The sequence below is a fragment of the Corvus hawaiiensis genome, chromosome 11 (assembly GCF_020740725.1).
Source record: "Corvus hawaiiensis isolate bCorHaw1 chromosome 11, bCorHaw1.pri.cur, whole genome shotgun sequence".
NCBI lineage: Eukaryota > Metazoa > Chordata > Aves > Passeriformes > Corvidae > Corvus > Corvus hawaiiensis.
The window spans coordinates 6668098-6686926 of NC_063223.1; the positions used below are offsets into that span (position 1 = coordinate 6668098).

The 18829-nt window shown below is 44.2% G+C and overlaps 1 protein-coding gene across 11 annotated transcripts in view; it reads left to right on the forward strand.

Annotated features, from left to right (window-relative positions):
- The window catches only part of FOXP1 (forkhead box P1), a 383585-nt gene that overhangs the window by 30345 nt on the left and 334411 nt on the right, over positions 1–18829 (forward strand). For all 11 annotated transcript variants that reach the window (XM_048315184.1, XM_048315182.1, XM_048315183.1 and 8 more), the window contains one exon: positions 15363–15490. The gene's annotated coding sequence lies outside the window, so the exon portion shown is untranslated. The remainder of the gene's footprint in view (positions 1–15362; positions 15491–18829) is intronic.

Consider the following 18829-nt stretch of genomic DNA (forward strand, 5'->3'; position numbering starts at 1 on the left):
AGTGGGGATTGCTTCATCCCTGCCTCGGACTGCTGCCACAGACTGTTTTATGTGCCTCTCACAGCCTTCCAGAATTAGTTTGACCTACTTGTTGATGACTGCGACCCGTGGCCAGTTGGGATGTCCTGTATTAATTTATTGGCCCTATTTAAATGTTGCTGGAAGCATGGGCATATTGTGCAGTCATTTGCAGGGGGACTGGCCATGCTGTGTAGCTGAAATGTGGTATTTTCTTAGCAGTGTATCTGGCACAAACAAAGCCTTGGTATTGTTTGCAGCACTACTCCCTCTTCTCATGTCTTGTTTCCTGTGTTCAGTAGCCAAAACACTTCTGCACACCCTTCAGCCTTGTGGGTCAGCTTTGCTCTGAAATAACTTACATGCCCACCTCTCTGCATTGCATCCTTGTGAAAATATTTTGATTGTTGCTCCCTGAGCAGGGCTGGTGGGATGACACAAAGCAGTTGGATCAGGATACAGTTTGGGGACAAACACAGCTAGCGTTCCTCTGAGAGAGGCAGACTATAGGCAACTGAGTAAGCAAGTAGCGAGTGCTAGAGACAAAATTATATAGCATATGTGGGGGAGAAAAACAAAACAGTGACTCTGTTTCCACTGCCAGAATATTTCAAAACAAACAAACAAGAGCGTGCAGCAAAGCACGCCTTGCAGCGATGGGAACCTGTTGGTTTTCCTCACTACGCCTGAGGCTGTGTGTGGATCTGCTCTTGCCAGAGCGCTCTGGAGAGTTTGGACTGTCCCTGCTCCGATTCTCACTTAAGGTTGCTTCACTGGATGGAGCCATCTCTTGTCCTGGGGCCTGCAAAGATCCCTGGTAAGTGGGACTAGGAATGGGGAGCTTCAGCCTCCTTCTCTTGGAGCCAAAAGGGTGGTGGGGCTGCGGGGCACAGTGCTGGAAAGGCAGCAGTTCTTACCAGGTGCATGTCTTAGGGTTGATGGTTATGAAAAGAGTGTATCAGGACAAGAGCAGATGGCATCAGGTTGTGTTGGAGAAGTGTAGTTCAGATATTATGAAAAGTTTCTTCCCTGAAGGGATGGTCAGGCACTGAACAGTCTGCCTGGAGAGGTGGTGGAGTCACCATCCCTGGCAGTGTCCAGAAAATGAGTGGATGTTGTGCTTAGGGACATGGTTTAGTTGTGAACATGGCAAAGCTGGGTTAATGGTTGGACTCAGGGTCCCACATTGGAAGGAACTTGCTTTTGGGAGAAAGATGTTGTGCCCAATCCAGAATAAACAGAATATTTCTTAACTTTCAAAAGGAATGCGAGCAGATGCTCTGGAAATGAGAGATCCCATTTAACACAGATACTGCAAGCTTGATCTTGTTTCATTTTTTTGTTTTGTTTTGTTTTTTTTAAATGTGGGAAAACATCTGAGATGTTGCAGAGGGTTTTGGGGACGCCTGTGTTTCCCACACGCTTGGGTCTGTGCCGTGCCTTTGTAGGTGGTGTGTGGTTTGTGTCAATCGTCAGTCAGGTGCTAATGGTGATAGAGCTGTGTTCAGCCTCTGAACCCAATGCCGAGCACATTGATCTCTGCAAGCACATTTGTACAAGCTGGGGGAGCTGCAGGCTTGTAGCCACAGTTTTCAGCCATCTCTAGAGTTCCCTTCTGTACCTCAGGCACAGGCAGAATTCCACTTCAGCCTCAGACATTGCTGTGATTAGCCCTTCCTTTGCCGTGATATCAATTTAGCTATTTCATCTTTTCCCCTGCAGACTAAGCAGCAGCACAGATTGGCTGTTGTAATTAATTTTGTGCAGGAAGCAAGAGCTGAATGTTCCAGCATCTCTGATTTTCATTTTGGTTGAAGAGGGCATTCCTCATACCTGCTACTCTTCCAGTTATAATCCTTTCAAGGAAAATATGATGCTTCTCATGGGAACGGGTCTGGGTTTGGAGATGAAGTTTTAGGGGATCAGTGTAGCATCCTCGTTGGATGCAGACTGGAGCAGCTGTTGATCCAAGTGAACAAAAGGATTAAAAAACCTTATGACAGTTTTTGGGGCATTTTGTGGTGCTTTGAGCTTTTCCTGTTATGACTGGTTGCATCTTGTTGCTTTTCTGAATCCACTGTCAAGACTGCATCACAAGAAAGCGAAACTCCTGTGTCAGCCCAGCCATGTCCCCACGTGGTAACAGTGCCATTTGCCTCCTCCCATTAGTCTGTATTTTGAAAAGGTTTTTTATTAATGCTATGTCCCTGTTAGCATGGTCTTAGGATGCCTTGCAGAGCCGCTCCTGCCAAGCACTGAGCAGCCCTAAGAGTTGTCAGAACTTTAAATGAGAAGCGAAGCAGCAGCACTCGGCACCTTCCAGGATAGAGCAATTTAGAAAAGAAAAAAAACAACCCCACACAACAAAAAACATGAGATGTAGTTATGCAAATTATGACCTTTAAATGCATTTTATATTTGGATTGAAGTTGCTAACGCATTCTTTCCAAGTTCTGTCTTTTCAGTGCAATTCTGCTTCAGGTGCTTCTCCTTTGTATTGGTGGAGCCGAGCGGTGCCGGTGCTGCGGAGGGAGTGCAGGACACGATGACTGGGAAAAGCAGCCACGGTGCTCTGGGATGGGTAGTGCTCAGTGAAAGAGGAGCCTAAATAGGTACATTTTAATTTCTCTGGAGGGTCTGAGCACGTTAACTAGATGGCAGATTCCTCATTAGCTAGATGGATTAAAATTGGTATCATGGCTGATGCCTATCCTGACTAATATGTGTAAGTAACAGCTCACTCTAGTAGAGCTATTGGATGTGGCTTGGGTGGAGGAGAGGAATTGGCTTCTGCGGAGGATATTTGCAAAAAGTCACATTTCCACCATATGTTAGCAGGAGTCTCTTTGGATGCAGGTTTTGGATGGAGTCCTCTGTTGCTGTAATCTGGTTTGTCCTTTTTCTACCACTAGTTCTGAATCATACCAACTACTTGGACTCTTTGCTGTGTTTCCTGAAGGACAGCGGGAACATTTCTGCTGGCTCAGCTGCCTTTCGCCTCTTACTTCATCTTGATGAAGAAGTAAGGTCTGGAGCACTGAAGGAGAAATTTTGTGTCAGTAAGGAGTGAGAAGGGCTAAAAAAAAAAAATCAGGAAATTCTGCCAAATTTAAAAAAAAAAAAGAAGGAAGGCACCATGAACCTCATCAATCCTGATTTAGGTCTGGCTTGTGACAAATCATTATTCAGGAAGGGAGATATCCCTTTAATTTTTAATAGCTTTGCCGTGAAGTTTTATTAGCCAATAATCTGGATCCTGAGTGGATAAAAGATAAGTGTAAAGGCCAAGTAATTCTTTCCCCTCCTGTGCAGCTGGGAGAGGGAGAGAGGGGTCATGGCGAGCCGGCTGCCTCCTGAAGCTCAGAGCAGCATCCTTCTATGTGCCACAGGCTCACCGAGTGCTTCCAAATGGATGTTTACAACATAAATATGTTCAAGATGTGGGTAGCGAGAGAAGTGTGGGAATAGACGCGAAGGTGCATGGGAGTGGGGATGCGAAGGGGGAGGTGTGAAGAGAGCCAGGAGAGTGTGATGCACATTTTGCAGATAACTTCTCTTCGGGTACCTCCTTCCAAAGCCTGGGTGTGGACTCGCTGCTCCTACCAGCGTGTCCTGGGGCTTTCTGTTCGCTGCAGAGAGGTTCTCTCCCCCGTCTCTGCTAACGTCACCGGCCCCTTCCTTCCAGAAGGGTTTATTTCCAGAGATCAGCAGCTGATAATGAGCACGGATTGGTCAAGTAGCTTAATTTGTAGTTTGGTGGTTGGTGGTTGGCGTTTCTCACCGTATTTCCCAGGCACTGAATGCAATAGACACTTCACTGGCACTTAATAAAGCAGTGCAGGGCACTCCTCGATAATACAATCCTTATGCCAGCCCAGCTGCTAAACCCAGGAGTCCCTCAGGCAGTAGTAGACAACTCCACTTGGCGTTGCTGCTTGTTTTACTCCTGTCTCAGATGACTAGGCAGCATTTCTGAGATTTTAAGGCAGTGTGTTATTGCAGTATCTGGGATGAAATTACCACTTACAGATGTAGAGGTGACAATCTGACTCCCTTTGGCTGTTGAGCTCTGGTGACCTGGGGAGGCTGGTTGTGTGGGGTACCTGCATTGTGCTGTGACAACCACCAGAAATGAGCATCTGGCCCTCTCTTGTCATTTTTTTCCCCCTTCTTTTTTTGAACATCTGCTCGCCTGATTGTTTTCTGGTTTTGTTTTTTTTTGTTCTTTTTTTTTTTTTTCTTTTCTGGGGCTCTTTTAATTTGTGGCGAATGTGTATTTAATGTAAGTAAGATGTTAGCTTCTGTCTAGTTTTTCAGCAAGCATTCCAGTAATTACTGGAGTACCTTTGAATGCTACAGCTGCTATTTCTAAGTTAGGGAATCACATTTTCTGAGCATTTATAACTGAATTCACATGGGTAAAACTTGGCATTCAGATTGCCGTCCCACATATCTTATTTTGTCTTGATCCTTTAAGTTAGCATATCAGCTTTGTATTTTATTAAAATGGTAAAAATGGCTTCTTGCTGCTTTGGGTGGGCTTGTAATGGTGTTGTTTTATGAAATTATTTTAATTTTTCAAAAATTCCATTGTTTTGGGCTCTGAAATTACTTTTTTTTTTGGCCAGTGCTGTAGGCTGGTGTCTCTTTTTCTTTTTTCTTTTTTTTCCCCCTCCCTCTCTGTCCTCCTTAGCCCTTATTAGTGTGAATCATTTACTATTATTTTAATATTACTCGGGTTTTTTATATTGCGTCTCTAAGGAACTTCTCAGAGCATGGTTTGATCCTTTCTGCTGATGTCAGGCAATCTCTTCGTGCCAAAGGATGTTGGCTAAGGCCAGGCTTCCCCCTGTGCCCTCGGCTCTGTGAACTCAGTTTTTCCAAGTGCTGCTGGAGAGCCGTGCACTGAGTTCCTGTTGATTTTAGAAGATTTAAAAAACAACCACCACAGTTTTAAATTCAGCTTATCTATTCATCACAAATAGATGCATTCTGTCCATAGGGTTGGGATGCCCCTGGATCGGCTGCCCTGGCAGCAGTGCTTTGCTTTGCATTATTGGAATGCTGGGTGGATTTGAGGATGTCCCAGTGCTGTCGTCACAGCTCCAGCCCAGCGGCTGCTCTGCAGCATGAACTGGCTTGCTCTCTTTTTCTCTCCCTTTCTTCCTTTTCAAGCTGTGATGTCTGGTCCAGAGGAAATGTGATTTTTGCTTTTTTTTCTGCTCAGAAAGTGTTGGTTTTGTTGTTTCGGTTTTTTTTTTTTTTTTCATTTTTGAAACAGTTTTCTGGTGCTTACAAGTTGAAATGCAACAAGGGGGAAAAAAAGCCCAAAGGAAGAGAGCTGAAATTTGACCTCCAAATATACTTGGTAGATGTGGTGGAAATTACAGAGCTTTTCTATGGAGGAAATAAGGTACAATGTGTGGTTTGTTTCTGTGGGCAGGTGTGCCAAATGTAGGGCAGATGAGTTAACAGTAAAACCTAAAGTGATTGATCTGGTAGAGCTAAGGACTTAAATAAATTATATTATTTAGTAACACAAATTTTATGAAAAAGCCTCAGTCTTAGAATAAAAGCCTGAGAGTACAGCTGGACTTAATTAACTAGTAGTATTAATTTATGCCATTGATATCAGCAATAGTTTTATTCCCATTTTAATATTTGAGCTGCTTAACTCTTACTTGCGGTAAATGTCCCTTTAATAGGGCATGTAAAATGATGTTTCACGTGTAGTTATGCTTTGATTACATACATTCAGGAGAGAAACATATACAAACTTGGAGGATAGATGGTGGAGTTTGACTTGAACTCTGGTTTTATTTGCATATTACTGTAAGTTGGTATTTATAGGCCCTGCAGTACTTGGTGCTCCCTGCTTCTGCCATGGGAGGTAGATTCAGATGCATGAGCCTGGAGGAACACTCATTTCTTTCCCAGGATCAATGAGGAAAAGTTGTGCCCATGTATACAAAACTGTTTTTAAGTGCCTGTTCTGTATTAGAATGAGTTAAGCTTTGAATGCAGAGCTGATATCACTCGCTATTTTAAACAAGCAGCATAATAAACACAAAAACTCAAATATTTTAGAGACAATACTTGGAGAGTTGAGACAATAATTTAAACATAAATTTTGCCTCATATAATCTTCACAGGGATTTAAAAAGCATCATGGCCACCCTGGGCACACTGGGAATAAAGATGAAACACATCAGGGAATGACTGTCCTGTGAGCTGTCTGCAGGATGCTCACGGGCAGAAAATGACCCAAAATGCCCTGTCCACGGCACCTGTGGGTGCGTGGTGGGGTGGGTTCCCCTGCCCCAGGACCTGCGGGGGGAGCATCCAGACAGGACGGTGGATTTTGGCTCATGGGCGTTTTCAGAATTGCTGAAACTCGGGGAATTCATAACTTTGGAATTCAGCAGATTTGCACAACTCTGTGCATCTGTGTCTCCGCCAGCACGCTCCAGCTTCCTGCCTTCCTCACCCTGAGCATCCCAGGCTAAAAACCTTGTGATTAACAGCCCCACTCGTGGGCCTGGGCTCTCGAGCATCTTATCAGCAGCCCTGGGAAGGTGAAGGCGGCCGCTGCCGGGAGCGTGCCGGGCAGGAATGGCAGTGCTGGGTGAGCCCAGGCCAGGCTGGGGCGGCTGCTCTGTGGTTTGTTGTGTCTGGTTTGGTTCCTACTTTTCAAGTTGCAGTTGCATTTGGTCATTCAAAGCTTATTTTCGTAGTCTGGCCAAGCCAGCAGGATCCCCGTGCGCTGCAGGGGAACATAAAACATCAGCCTTTAAGCTGGAGTGCTCAGTAGATAAGGATTTTAAGACTCTTGCATCATGCGCTGTGTCTTATGGGCTTACTTAGTATACTCCATTTGATTTAATTTAGATATTGAATAAGGAGAAACACTTTAAAAGCCAGAAAAAGTGCTACACGTTTAGCGCCTCTTCTTTCCCCATTGCCTTAAAGACAGATGGCCAGGAGGGCCAGCTTAGGCTGTGATTACATTTATTTAATTGTAGGCAGTAACAGGGTGTTTTCAAACTGCTTAAAAATGATGTTGCGCCTTATCTGTGAAGTGTTTCAAAAAGCCAGCAAGAATTCCTTGGGCTTTTGTTTCCTTTCTTCATTTCCGTGACTAAATGTAAAGAGTAAGTTTTCAGCCTTTTCGAGGGGTAGGAAATGTGCAAAATTAGTGGCTTATTTCAGTCGTGTGCGTGGGGGAGGGCATTAAAGTCAGTGGGTGGCTCTGCCAGTGGTCTCCCCCTTCATTTCCCATCCCATAAATACAAATACAAACTGTAACCGACTTGCTGTAAACGTTAGCTTCAGCACTGCTGGGTAGCCATTTATCCTGCTAAAAGGTCTGGTTTGCTGCGTGTTTGTGTTGGCAGGATTGGGGAAGGCTGGGGAGCAGGAGGTGCTGTTGGATGGCATTCCCAGGAAATGGGGTGACTCTCTGGATGGGGTTTACTTGGCGTGGGGTGGCAGTGCTGCCTGAGGGGTCGGATGTGGTGGCCGTGCTGGGGTCCCCACCCTGCAGAAAGCTGTGACAAGGGGCTGCTGTCTGTGCACAATATAGATTAGCAGAATAGCAAACCTGCCACAGAACATTTTAGTGTAGCAGTGAGCGGGGAGCTGGCAGGAGAAGTGAAATATTTGCAAGTTGTAAAGGAAGCGGGTTCGGGAGTTCTGAGGTGGGATTGGGATTGTTTGCAAAGATCCCTCGGCTGGCCAAGATGCTTGTGCTGGATTTCATCACTGTAACAGGCTTGCGTGCCTTTCACTAAACACCACGAAAAGTGCCTTTGGATTATAACAGATTTGCATTTATTATTTTATATAGCATGTATTTATATAATATGTTCTTACATTCATTTTTATATATAGATAACTTTTGAGACTATTTGTTATTGCATTTGAGACTATTTGTTATTGCATTTGAGACTATTATTGCATGAATCTGCACCACCCTGCAGTAATCACGGCTGCACATTCTCTCTCAGTCAGTGAGAGCCTGGAGGATCTTCAGAGTGGGTGAAAATTATCCCAGACATAGGTTTAAAAAAAGAAAGGGGGGAAAAAAAAAGGGCAAAAGAAAAGCAGGCCTCCCAAAAGCTGTGGTGGAACCCGGTATTAGCAAATGCTTCTAGGAAGTTTGACTGAGAGCCATATGGCAATGTGGGGAGTATTATCCATGGCTCCAAAAGTTGGTCTCTGAATCAGCCTATTGACTTCAACAGCACTTAATCATGTGTTTTAGTTCTTCTTTGAAAAGGCTTGCATTCCTGAATCATGTCCTCTGATTTTAACCACTAGACGGTACTTTGTTGTGTGGTAGCAGACAAGTTCAGTCATATTTCTGTGACTAAGTTTGCAAGTTGTGACTGCATCACTGGTGAAGTATGCTGATGAATATTCCCCTTCTTATCAGAATCCAAACGTTTGCTGCTGTTCCTGAATTTTAGGGTGAGACTCAGTCACTTCTGGGAAGGCGTTGGTGAGATGCTGTGGGATACTCTGGATGTTCTGTGTTCATCTGTTGCATTGTGGATGCTGTGATGGAAACAAAGAGGCAAAACCAGTGATCTCAAATTACTGCCTTGAGTTCTGTTTTCAAAATCCCTGAGTGTCAGTGGTGATCAAGCCCATAAAATAAACCAAGAACCAGTCGTGCGGGTCCAAACTTGGATTGTATTTGGATGCTGAAGGGACTGCAGAGCCTCAGATGTGGCTCTGCTGTGTCGGGGGTGATTTGGACTCTGGTGGAAGAAAAGGTGGGTTTGTGTGACTTCTTGGGATGTACGAGTTTGTGTCCATAGCATCCACAAGTGCCCCCTGCCCTGGTGTTGCTGCACAGGTGGGGTTGCCAGGTACCACTCGTGGGCTGCAAGGAGCCGGGTGTGGGTGCTGGGAGGTCCCGTGGGCTCCATTCACAACTGCCACAGAGCAGAAATGCAGGGGAGCTTTGTTCCCACTTCTGCTCCAGGAGTTCCTGGGGATTCCTGCTCTACTCTGTCCATGATTAAAAGGAAGCTCTGGGCAAACCCCTGTGCCACCACCTGGCTTGGCACACAGAGTGTAAAAATCCCTGTCCCAGCCCTCTCGTAGTGAGGTGGTGCACAGGCTTCGCTTTCATCCCTAAGATTCATTATATTTCAGCAGAATTTTTTGTCTCACCTTTCTGTGTTTTTACAGCTAAAGCAGTTTTTCCTTCCCAACTTTCAACATCTGGAATTCGGTTTCAGTTTATTGAAAAAAAAAAAAAAAAAATTCATAATCCGCAGTCTGGATGAAACACCAATGCCTTTGTATTTGTCCGCAATTTTTAGTTTCAATTCTGTATCCTTGGTAAATGCCAGAAGTCCCAAGTCATTGTGTGTTCAGTAGCTGCCATTCCTTTGGCTTAAACCCTTTTTTCTTTTTTTTTTTTTTTTCCCCCCCTGTTAGACACTTTTCTAATTGGGGATAATACCAAAATGATTAATCAAATTAAGCATGAGAGCAAAGTGGCTGGTGCACAAAGCTGTGTATTGCTGCTGTGTTCAGCAGCAAGGTTCTCTCCCTGCAGCTGAAGTTCCTTACTGGGCCTCTTAGGCTCTGTTGGTTTGGTTTTTTTTTTTAATAAGGTGCTGTGTAGATCCCATTGACTTCAGTTGTTGATTGGGATGCCTGACAGCCGGGAAATTAAGCCCCTTCTTTGTGACCGAGTTGAAGGCCAGATTTTCAAGGATTTTCGAATGCTTAGCACCCATAATTGATAGATTTTTTTTTTTGAAAAAGTTCACTTCTCGTTTGGACATATAAATAAGGGTGAGAGATTATGATACTTGTAGCGACTGGTGCTGCTGGGATATAATGAAGTTTCTTTAGCACAACCTGACTAATGAGCTGGTTACTTTACTGTCCTGATAGGTTTTGTTCTTCTGCATTTCTGCCTTGTTTGTGGATGCTGAGCATTCCTGTATATTCTGCTCCTGCTGGAGAAACTTCCTTGCTTCAGCTGCATTTTTCTGTGTTCTCTAGTGATTGTGAGGGACAAGGAGGGGGCAGAATGAGTTGAGTAAATTAGACAACTGTTGGAAAAAAAGGGGGACATGCAAAATCAAGTGTTCTACTTGCGTAATCTGTTTAACACCAGCGAGCCACGGAGCCTTGTGGGACACGGGAATAAAAGGAACATCTGTGCAGGCCACATGGCATGCTCTGGAGGAGCCCTCCATCCCAGGCAGCTCTGTTCTATTTGCAAATAAAAGCTCCGACCAACATCAAAAAGTTGAGGTGGATCCCAGCTGAAAGGGGAGAACAAATGTTACCACTTGGTGCAGTGAGGTTCCCCTTGCAAGCAGACTTTGTGGTCTTTTTAGGGATGCTTTGGACATGTGTTTCTAATGCAGTTTATTTAAAGGGGAAAAAAAGAGGAAGAAAGGGGGAAAAGGGAAAAAGGTTATATATTTTGGAGAAAAAATGATCTGTATTGAAACATTTTAGCTGAGCATCTCAAGCTGCAATCAAAATATATTGGGTAGAAATAAGAATAAGGATGCAAGGAGTTTTTTGGAGGGGGTATATTTTGTTTGATTGGTTGGTGGTTGGTTTCTTTGTTTCTTTGTTTCCTTTTTTTTTTTTCCCCACCTGGATGTAGACATCCTGGGATCCCAAGGTTTTCCTTCCTGATCTTACTCCCTTTATTTTGCTGCTGGTTCTGGTGGCTGGTAAACATCTCCATGGTTAGGCAGAGCCCTGGGGTGCTGCTCCGGCCTCACTCCCCCAGGACACTCACCAGAGGGGAGGATAAACAAGCCAGCAGTACATTTTATTTCCATTTAGAACCTGTTAGAGTGCAAGGACATATCTAGTTTGGAGTTTTGGATTTTCTAGACAGGCTGTATTGTTTTTAACAGAGTCATGTATCAGCAAGCCGGGTAATCTGTACCAAGAAGGCACGTATTTTTTAATATGTAAATAGGAAAGGATGGTGTTTCATCTTTATTCCAATGTACCCAGGGTGGCAATAAAGCTTTTTAAATCCCTGTGAAACAGATTGTATATGGCAAAATTAATGTCTCAACTCTCCAAGTATTTTCTCTAAAATATTTGAATTTTTGCGTTTATTATGCCACTTGTTTAAAATAGCGAGCGATATCAGCCGTGCATTCAAAGCTTAATTGGTGGAACACAGATTTATTCTAATTTAAAACAGTCACTTAAAAACAGTTTTGTATATATGTATACATGGGCACAACTTTTCGTACAGTTGTCTGTTTTGGAGCAGTCTCTTAGGCACTGATGTACAAGTTGAACCTGTTTTCTTTTGAGCAACATGGCTTTGAGAAATCATTAGTTAAAACAGGGTGCTGTAGTTCCAGTGCAGTCAGTAAACAGCCTGACATGAGTCGTGCGTGAGATGACTGAAGTTCTGCCTTTGATCAGGCCTGGATTGTGCCAGGTGCAGTCCCGAGCTGTGTGTCGATGCATGTGTGTATGTATTCATGTGCTGGTGAAAGCTGCTTTAATGAAAATTTGGCCAGGTGGCAAAATAACGTGTCCATCAGGGATTGCCACAGCAGGATGATGATGGAAGAGCAGCAAAAGGAGCTGCAGCCACGTGCTCATCCATGTCACCCTCCCCAGGCACGGCATGGGTATCTGGAGGTGCTTTGGATGGTTCTCCTCCTTTTTCAGTCACATTTGTCATTCTTCTTTATTTCCTCAGCCACTTTCTGATTTGTCCCGCTCCTTGCCATCATTTTGTAAGGACTTCTCATCTGCCACCTGTTTTCTCCTTTAAACTGTTCTCATGCCCCCTGTGGTAGCAGTGGGATGTTTTGCAGCTTTGGGGGTTGGTGCAGGTAACCTGGCCAGATCTGTGTAGCAGTCCCTGACTCGCTCCGGTGGAGCATGGGAATTTCAGAATACTTTTTTGTTTTGCAGCCACTTGCTTTTTCTCCCACTGCACCTCTTCTCATTCCCCTGTGCACACAGGGATGCATCTGCTGCCTGTCAGGTGTGTCCTGCCCATTGCAGAGCCCCCTTGTACCCAGGCAGCCCTTGGTGTGGGTAGCACTTCCAACCTGTGCCACACAGGCACTGCTGGATGTGGTGCTGTTCCTTTAAAACGTAAACTCTTGACAGCTCTTCAGTGCATCAGGGACTGCAGCCAGTTTTGCAGTTTGATGTAGGAAATGATGCTCTGGGTTCCTTCAAAAGCCCCAGGAGCAGGTGGACCCCAGGGTGGAGATGCACAGAGAGGGAAAGGTGAGGGACCTCATGCTGATGAGATGAAGTCCATAGTGGTCTGCCAGATCGTCTGAGCTGTGTGCCTCTGCCTTTGAGATTTAAATAGTGAAATATTAAAACTTGTCTTTCAAATCTGTTCAATATTACGAAGATTAATTTTTGTTGGGGGCAGATTAATAGGTTTCCTATTCTGATTAATACAGTGATAATAAAAACGTTGTGATTGCTGGAATTAATGAAGCCCAGATTCCTGTTTCAAGGTTTGATTGACTTTGTACTTCAGTTATGCTAAAGCTGCTGCATCTCATTGCCCCTTATTGAGCTGTAGCCTTCGAAGAATCCATATGGGATCAGGGCAGCGCAGAAGGTCTGTGTTAGAGGGGTGCATTGGAGGCCCTGTAAAAAAATCTTCTGGGGAAGAAGGTTTGCCAAACATTGATCAAGGGTTTTGCTCATGTTGCAGCAGTGGTAGAGTTTCTGTGTCTTTAACCCAGCATGCTATTTTTATGAAAGTTGTAGAAGAGGAGTGGCCAACTCAAATGTGTGGGCACATCATTAAAAGCTTCAATTTGTCAATGCCAGATCGAACTCGAGTGTGTGGGTAGATCATTAAAGGCTTGAGTTTATCAGAACCGATCTATAATCTGTTCCTCTCCCTCCTCCACCCTTCCCCTCAGCAGTACGGGTTGTTTCTCCAGGTTCTCCAGCACTGAGGTCCATGGAGGTGCCTGAGCTGCCTCTGTGCCCCTGGGCTGTGCTGGGCTCCCTCCTGGCAGGCAGCTGCTGTGCTGGGCTCAGCCTGGAGCTGCTGCTGCGCCCAGAGCCAGCTGGCTCTGGGACACAGCTGATCCAGTGGGTTTGGAGGTCACCAGTGGGGCAAGCCCCAGAGTTAATGCCGTGAGAACTCGTGTCTTTGGGAGCTCTCTGCTCCCATTAATCCAAGGGATTCAAAAGATGCAGGTGGGGCTGGGTGCAGAAAGTACATGGTGATCATGTAGGCTTTGTTCCCTTGGGAACTCTGGCTGAAGAAATGTTTTGTGGAGTATTATGGTGACGTCAGTTTTTGATGGCATAGGAAGCATCCATTTTTCCAGGTGCACTGTCAGAGTTCAGGCCAAGCTGGATGGAATATCTTTACCTCCTCCCAGTACTCCTTTTCATTCCTTGGGTAGAAGCTCTCTCAGCTTCCAAATCTGCTTGTTGGCACAATGGTGCCAAGATATTCCTTATGTTGAGGAAGGATGTGAGGAGTGATCTGCAGGTGAGGACAGTGCTTTGTACACTCTCGCCCTCATCCTTTGCAGACCATATATATTATTTAGACAATAATTTTGCTTCAAAAGTCTCTAACTTTTTTTGAGCAATCATTAGCTAAAATGAGCCTCGATCCTCATCTTCTAAAGAGGGCTAATGATACTTTCCTGCTCTACAGATGCATCATGGATAAAGATTAGCAGTTGAATACTGTGGTGCAGCAGGTCAGCTGGAGAAATCTTGTCCCAACATATGCAGATGCAGCTTTCTGCTCAGCTACAAACCCATCTGCATATCTGTCATCAAGCACAGCAATAAAGCAAGGCTCGGATGTGTGTTTCTGACACCGCTCCATTGCTTCTCTCAAGTGCTCTGCCCCTCATGAGTAAAATACAACCGATGCAGGATGCAGGTCATTTTTGGTTTGCAGGTATTTCAGAGTGTCTGAGAAAGAAGTCAGTTTTAGCATAAATGCTGTTTAAAAACCCCTTTTGAATCTATTTTTGTTGTGTAGCACAGTTTTGTAATAGGGTCACATAATCCCTATATTTAGATTTCTGAACTCTTGTGATCTTTGAGCCGTTGTGCATTCAGCAAAGAACAGGAGAAAGCCCCAGGGCCAGAGAAGTACCTGGATTTTGTCTTACAAAATTTCGTGCAGTTGTTGCTAAGACAGAAGCTTCCAGATGTTCCTCAGGAAGGCTGCAGTGGAGTGCCAAAATAATTAACTCCATGAGATTAATTCGGGGATGGCAGTACTTGCCCCTGTCAGGGCGCTGGTGGATGTGGGAAGGCTGGGAACAGCCACTGCCTTGGGGATGCTGTTAAGGGTGAGGATTGGGGAATGAAGGGCTCAGAAGCACCACCACAGGTGATTTTTGCTTTCATACTTCTAGTTTTTCAAGATCTTTTTTTCCATTGCAAAGTTTGTTTTGTTCCCTGGGGTTTGTGCTGCAGGTCCCTGTCGTGCAGAGGTCCAGGGAGCAGAGGCACTTCCAGGTGTTGGTGCATCCATTGTGCCCTTCCCCAATCTGGGCAGGCACCAGAGCTGCTGTTTAAATCCCATTTGGTTTCATGGGTGTGATGCAGAACAGCCCTAGGAACACCTCTGGTTGTATTTCTGAGTATGAGTTGCTACTCAGTGCAGATATTTTATCAGTGAAGATATTATACATCTTATTTTAAAATACCCTTATTAGTAAAATGGATGTTTCATTTGTACAGGGAGCATCTTCCTCTGAGCTAAGCTTAAGCTCAATCTGTGTTACTGATAGCTGGGGAAAAAAAACATACTAATTGGTATTTCTTAACTGATGTTTGCAAATTTTGCCTTTCCACCCTGAACATCAAATAGTTTTTATATGTGTTTTTCCTTATGTCAGAGGAAAGATTAATTCTAACAAGAGATTCTACATTTTATTAAGGTTTTATGCAGTGAGTGAAGACAGAGAGTAAATAGTTCAGAAATTCAGAGAGCGTTATATTTTGATAATGCAAAGTAGGTTAAAGTATCTGGATTTTGTGCTCAATACAGTGTTTTCAGGCAGAATGTGGATTTGGATGGTGACACATTTTGGTATTTAGAAGGAACATAAGCTCTCCTGTCGGAGGAGCACGTTGCAAATGTGAAATAAGCATTTGTCTCTAAAAACCTTTCTTAATATTGTAAGTTTTGGTTTTATTTAAAGCCAAATAGAGTCTGCTGTGTGATAGTTTGATACATAGACATGCTTCCGTAATGCTCTCCCCAGCTCCAGCATTTATAACTACCTTTTGCTTTCAAGGGAAAATGATAGGCTTTGATATGATCCAAACTGAGTGAAGTTTTAAAACATGTTTTTGTCTTTCAGTCTCCTGAGAACATTTTTTCTGAGTGACTCCAGCTTCCAGATACATTTGCCATGAGAAGGGTTCCAATCCTTTCCTGTATTTGCCCTGAGTCATGAATGGATATGTGTGATGCCTACAAGTAAAACTGGTGAGTTGTCAAGCCTGAGTTTGCAATAACTCTCACTTATTCTTTCTTACAAATTCTCTTTCCCTCATTCTTTTCTCCCCTTTTCAGTATGGTGGTGGGGAGTTGTATTGTCTGTGTTTAAAAGCAAGTCACCACTATTCTGAAAAAACCCAAAGTAACCTTCATTGTAATGAAATAGCAGAAATACCAAATATTATAAATACAGAAAAAATACTCCTTTCCTTTTTTTCCTTCATCCCCTCAAATTCTATGAACTTTGAGGTCTTTGGTGGTGAAACTGGAGTTCAGTCACGCAGGCAAAGCTCCTGCCCAAAACTGAAGCCTTGCAGGTAGACAGGATCTAAACAGAGCTTGTGTGGGCAATTTGTGTCATGATTAAATATGAATATGGAGAGGTCTCCTCGCCATCATGTGTCACATGCTGGACTCTCAAAGGAGCCATTGCCAACAGATAATTAGCTCCAGCGTTTGCTGCACTTGCATCCCAGTGACAAAATGGTGTCAGTGGTGCACAGGAGAGCTGTCCCGCGGCGTGCGCGTCACCTTGGCGCTGCTGCCCAGCCTGGGGGACACGGGGACAAAGCCTTGAACAGCCTGTTTTGATCAAGCTCGAGAGGCTGGTAGAGTGAGACCCCTCCTCTGTTAAGGGCCATTTGCCTTTCCTGGTGGGGTTACCCACTGAGAAGCCCCTGGTCCCTTGCAAGGGGCGGTTGTGCCTTTTCCAGCTGTCCCCATCCCCCGGGAACCTGGCATGGGGAGCTTTCCATGTCCACTCCTCTTACCTGCCTGCTCCTGATTGCCTCTCTTAATGACTGGGGTGAGAGGAGGGGCAATATTAGTTTGGGAAAACAAGAATCATCTCATTCTGCAGCAAAACTGGAAAGTCTGTGTAAGAAATCTTTCAAACACAGGAAATCTGCATTATTAAATTGTGTATGAATTGGGAGCACAAATTGTTTTTTACAATAAATTCAGGTTTCTATTATATATCTAATATCCCTCTGCATGTTGGAAAGTGCATTTCAATTCAAAGATTATAAAACCCAAGAAATGCGCGTATCAGTGAACTGTGATTTTATTTGATTTTATTTTTTTTTAAGTTTCCTTTTTTCTTTTTTTTTTTTTTTTTCCAGAGGTAGCATAATTACCATGTCATTTAGCAAAGATTATAATAGCTGTTCAGTTTTTACCGACTGGTATAGTAAACAGTTGAATAAACCCATATGGCAGCTCAAAGTGTGCATAGAGGAGAGAGATTCTTACAATTTCCTTCATGTCTGAATTACCAACCTCACTGATACGACCGAGATCCCCAAACGGGGACCAATTCCAGACTTCTCCAGTCATGCAAAAATTTCTCACTGCTCTGTTGCATATGAATCAATTTGTTTTAATCACGGTGGTTAGGTAATTAATTATTTCTTTGTGCCTATGAAGTATGCATGGGAAATGTGGGGTTGGGTGCAAGGTACATGCCTCGATTTAAAGCACTCTGTGCATTTGCTTAATGCCTCTTTAGTAAATGTAAATAATGCCTGGGGTCGGAATCTTAATATCCATGTATTGTTAAAGATCGAGGCCCTTCTAAGTCTGGCATGGGCGAGGTGTGGCATTGCTGGCTACTGTGACAGCCCCGTGGTGCTGCTTGTAATGGCACTTTGTGTCTGGTCTCAGTGTGGCAAACAGAAGGACCAGAATGCTTCAAAGCATCCTCTTGAAATACCAGGTTGAATTATGGAGGTGTGGAGCTGTGGCCACCAGCATCTGGAGTAAAGACAAAGTGTTTGAGTAATGTGCCCTCTGGATACCTTCACTATTAAAAAATAAAAGCAGTGAGAAGAAGGATTGTTAACTCTCTCCAAATGCTGGCTTGAACAAAGAAAAAGACTCGTGCTGTTCCTCCTAAAATTCACTTACTTCCAGTTATCTTAAAATTTTCATGTCACATAATAGCTTTAAAATACCTTCTGAATGCATTAGACTCTCTAGGTGCTTAGGAAATATTGCAGAATAATAATACGAAATGACCAAGCATTGAGCATTCCCACTGGAAAGGAGCAGTTGGCCCAAACTGGTGCTTGTGTTCATCTTAACCCTGATGTACGACCAGCCCTCCACCATAATTCTATCAAGAGATGGTAAGTTGCCTAGCAATGTGCTGACTGCAGAGGGTACGTGTCGAGCTAATTCAGTTTTTGTTCTCGTTTTCCTTGAGAGTTCAGCTTAAAGGAGTGATCCTTTCTCTGGCTGCAGCAAGAGCCACTTCTCAGCGGTCTCTCTTGTTCCCCACTCGAGTGTCCCTGGTGATGTCAGGAATTCATTCACTGCTGTACGTGTCTTAAAAGTTTCCAGCTTATTGAGTAACCAAATGTGGTTTCTGCTGATTGTGTTGACTGAATGTGTAGGGCCTTTCGAAGAGGCAAGGGTTTAATTTAAAGCGGAGCATTTAGTTGTATACCATTTTATGGCAGGCAAAGGTCATCTGGGGTAAACAGCCAAAACAGTGAATTGCCCCATTGCAGCACCTTGGAAAAAGAGACAGAAGGATAGAGTAAAAGGTTTTAACAAATTGCTCATAGTTATAAATTTTTAAAGTTGAGGAGCTGGTGCTGTGTACATTTTTAAATTGGAGATAACCATGCTTGTAGGATAAATTGAGTTAAGAACGGAACAAATAAAAATAATGGGGTGGTACTAAAAGCCTGGTGGTGCTGCCGGCAGGGTGAACACCGAGCAGACGGCACGTTAGGGACCTGCTGTGTCCCTGCCCTTCCCACCTGGATTTGTGGGGACCTTTCCTTGTAACAGTGCCCTCTCCTCCCTCAGTCCTGGTTACAAAAAGGGCCGGATTTGCCCCGTGATGCTTCCTTTGATAACCAGGGAGCAGGAGCCAGAGGGGTCTGTCTGTGGAGCAGAAGTGGGTTCCCCAGTGGGTTGTGCTAACCCAGCTGTGTGTCAGTGGGGTGGGGGGAGCTCCAGGAGCCCAACCTGGCATCCCCTGGCAGAGCTGCTTGGAGGGAGAGGTGGCAGCAGCCTGGAGATGTCACTTGTGTCCTTGCAGGATCTCCCTTGTTCCTCATGGCATCAGTGGCTACAGAAAGACTTCGTTTTTCTGAAACTCTTCTGTCCATGGAACTTTCTCTGTGGCAGGGGGAGGAGAGAAGAAGTAATTTTAACAATTTAATAAAGTACATAATGTAAGTTTTATAAGCTGGTGTGAATGCTCCTAAGTATTTTGGTCTTTTTTCATAACACAATGAACCTAATATTGGTAAAAATACAGATCTTAGCTGCCACCATAAAGAGAGGCTAGATTTAATAAACAGTTATGAATGTTGG